Source organism: Myotis daubentonii, chromosome 12 (assembly GCF_963259705.1).
Source record: "Myotis daubentonii chromosome 12, mMyoDau2.1, whole genome shotgun sequence".
Classification (NCBI taxonomy): Eukaryota; Metazoa; Chordata; class Mammalia; order Chiroptera; family Vespertilionidae; genus Myotis; species Myotis daubentonii.
The window spans coordinates 4121616-4125668 of record NC_081851.1 but is presented as its reverse complement, the minus strand read 5'-3'; positions in this window follow the sequence as shown (position 1 = coordinate 4125668).

The following is a 4053-nucleotide window of genomic DNA, read 5'->3' as shown; positions in this document are numbered from 1 at the left end:
TGAATCAGTTAAAATGGTGGTGGTTCCAGTAAATACTTCTAAGCAAACTGTCTAATTGTGGTAAAACTGTTAAAATACACAATGAGAGTTCCCAGAAATGATTAAGAACGTTTAATAAACCCCTCAAGTACACGTAAATAGATTCTTACTACATTTACTGTCGAATTCAATCACGGAGGTTTCCAGTGGAAAGCTGTGAAATGACGAAAATACTGGTAATGTTTACAAGTCCGGGTACTTCGGGTGGCGTTTTCACGGGACTGTGCTTTCAATTATTACGAGTTCATGTTTACAGAGCTCAGAATTGGTGTCTAAAGCCTTTGAATCACGAGAATAGTTTTTGTGTTTACAATTTAGGAGGATTGGCTTTGGCGTTTTTTTTGTGTGAATCAGTTAAAATGGTGGCGGTTCCAGTAAATACTTCTAAGCAAACTGTCTAATTGTGGTAAAACTGTTAAAATACACAATGAGAGTTCCCAGAAATGATTAAGAACGTGTAATAAACATCTCAAGTACACGTAAATAGATTCTTACTACATTTACTGTCAAATTCAATCACGGAGGTTTCCAGTGGAAAGCTGTGAAATGACGAAAATACTGGTAATGTTTACAAGTACGGGTACTTCTGGTGGCGTTTTCACGGGACTGTGCTTTCAAATATTAAGAGTTCATGTTTACAGAGCTCAGAATTGGTGTCTAAAGCCTTGGAATGACGAGAATAGTTTTTATGTTTACAATTTAGGAGGATTGGCTTTGGCGTTTTTTTTGTGTGAATCAGTTAAAATGGCGGCGGTTCCAGTAAATACTTCTAAGCAAACTGTCTAATTGTGGTAAAACTGTTAAAATACACAATGATAGTTCCCAGAAATGATTAAGAACGTGTAATAAACACCTCAAGTACACGTAAATAGATTCTTACTACATTTACTGTCGAATTCAATCACGGAGGTTTCCAGTGGAAAGCTGTGAAATGACGAAAATACTGGTAATGTTTACAAGTACGGGTACTTCTGGTGGCGTTTTCACGGGACTGTGCTTTCAATTATTAAGAGTTCATGTTTACAGAGCTCAGAATTTGTGTCTAAAGCCTTTGAATCACGAGAATAGTTTTTGTGTTTACAATTTAGGAGGAAAGGCTTTGGCGTTTTTTTTGTGTGAATCAGTTAAAATGGTGGCGGTTCCAGTAAATACTTATAAGCAAACTTTCTAATTGTGGTAAAACTGTTAAAATACACAATGAGAGTTCCCAGAAATGATTAAGAACGTTTAATAAACCCCTCAAGTACACGTAAATAGATTCTTACTACATTTACTGTCGAATTCAATCACGGAGGTTTCCAGTGGAAAGCTGTGAAATGACGAAAATACTGGTAATGTTTACAAGTCCGGGTACTTCGGGTGGCGTTTTCACGGGACTGTGCTTTCAATTATTACGAGTTCATGTTTACAGAGCTCAGAATTGGTGTCTAAAGCCTTTGAATCACGAGAATAATTTTTGTGTTTACAATTTAGGAGGATTGGCTTTGGCGTTTTTTTTGTGTGAATCAGTTAAAATGGCGGCGGTTCCAGTAAATACTTCTAAGCAAACTGTCTAATTGTGGTAAAACTGTTAAAATACACAATGAGAGTTCCCAGAAATGATTAAGAACGTGTAATAAACATCTCAAGTACACGTAAATAGATTCTTGCTACATTTACTGTCGAATTCAATCACGGAGGTTTCCAGTGGAAAGCTGTGAAATGACGAAAATACTGGTAATGTTTACAAGTCCGGGTACTTCTGGTGGCGTTTTCACGGGACTGTGCTTTCAAATATTAAGAGTTCATGTTTACAGAGCTCAGAATTGGTGTCTAAAGCCTTTGAATCACGAGAATAGTTTTTGTGTTTACAATTTAGGAGGATTGGCTTTGGCGTTTTTTTTTGTGTGAATCAGTTAAAATGGTGGCGGTTCCAGTAAACAGTTCCTAGAAATCTGTCTAATTGTGGTAAAACTGTTAAAATACACAATGATAGTTCCCAGAAATGATTAAGAACGTGTAATAAACACCTCAAGTACACGTAAATAGATTCTTACTACATTTACTGTCGAATTCAATCACGGAGGTTTCCAGTGGAAAATACTGGTAATGTTTACAAGTCCGGGTACGTCGGGTGGCGTTTTCACGGGACTGTGCTTTCAATTATTACGAGTTCATGTTTACAGAGCTCAGAATTGGTGTCTAAAGCCTTTGAATCACGAGAATAGTTTTTGTGTTTACAATTTAGGAGGATTGGCTTTGGCGTTTTTTTTGTGTGAATCAGTTAAAATGGTGGCGGTTCCAGTAAATACTTCTAAGCAAACTGTCTAATTGTGGTAAAACTGTTAAAATACACAATGAGAGTTCCCAGAAATGATTAAGAACGTGTAATAAACATCTCAAGTACACGTAAATAGATTCTTACTACATTTACTGTCAAATTCAATCACGGAGGTTTCCAGTGGAAAGCTGTGAAATGACGAAAATACTGGTAATGTTTACAAGTACGGGTACTTCTGGTGGCGTTTTCACGGGACTGTGCTTTCAAATATTAAGAGTTCATGTTTACAGAGCTCAGAATTGGTGTCTAAAGCCTTGGAATGACGAGAATAGTTTTTATGTTTACAATTTAGGAGGATTGGCTTTGGCGTTTTTTTTGTGTGAATCAGTTAAAATGGCGGCGGTTCCAGTAAATACTTCTAAGCAAACTGTCTAATTGTGGTAAAACTGTTAAAATACACAATGAGAGTTCCCAGAAATGATTAAGAACGTGTAATAAACATCCCAAGTACACGTAAATAGATTCTTGCTACATTTACTGTCGAATTCAATCACGGAGGTTTCCAGTGGAAAGCTGTGAAATGACGAAAATACTGGTAATGTTTACAAGTCCGGGTACTTCTGGTGGCGTTTTCACGGGACTGTGCTTTCAAATATTAAGAGTTCATGTTTACAGAGCTCAGAATTGGTGTCTAAAGCCTTTGAATCACGAGAATAGTTTTTGTGTTTACAATTTAGGAGGATTGGCTTTGGCGTTTTTTTTTGTGTGAATCAGTTAAAATGGTGGCGGTTCCAGTAAACAGTTCTAAGAAATCTGTCTAATTGTGGTAAAACTGTTAAAATACACAATGATAGTTCCCAGAAATGATTAAGAACGTGTAATAAACACCTCAAGTACACGTAAATAGATTCTTACTACATTTACTGTCGAATTCAATCACGGAGGTTTCCAGTGGAAAATACTGGTAATGTTTACAAGTCCGGGTACTTCGGGTGGCGTTTTCACGGGACTGTGCTTTCAATTATTACGAGTTCATGTTTACAGAGCTCAGAATTGGTGTCTAAAGCCTTTGAATCACGAGAATAGTTTTTGTGTTTACAATTTAGGAGGATTGGCTTTGGCGTTTTTTTTGTGTGAATCAGTTAAAATGGTGGCGGTTCCAGTAAATACTTCTAAGCAAACTGTCTAATTGTGGTAAAACTGTTAAAATACACAATGAGAGTTCCCAGAAATGATTAAGAACGTGTAATAAACCCCTCAAGTACACGTAAATAGATTCTTACTACATTTACTGTCGAATTCAACACGGAGGTTTCCAGTGGAAAGCTTTGAAATGACGAAAATACTGGTAATGTTTACAAGTACGGGTACTTCTGGTGGCGTTTTCACGGGACTGTGCTTTCAAATATTAAGAGTTCATGTTTACAGAGCTAAGAATTGGTGTCTAAAGCCTTTGAATCACGAGAATAGTTTTTGTGTTTACAATTTAGGAGGATTGGCTTTGGCGTTTTTTTTGTGTGAATCAGTCAAAATGGTGGTGGTTCCAGTAAATACTTCTAAGCAAACTGTCTAATTGTGGTAAAACTGTTAAAATACACAATGAGAGTTCCCAGAAATGACGAAGAACGTGTAATAAACATCTCAAGTACACGTAAATAGATTCTTACTACATTTACTGTCGAATTCAACACGGAGGTTTCCAGTGGAAAGCTGTGAAATGACGAAAATACTGGTAAGGTTTACAAGTACGGGTA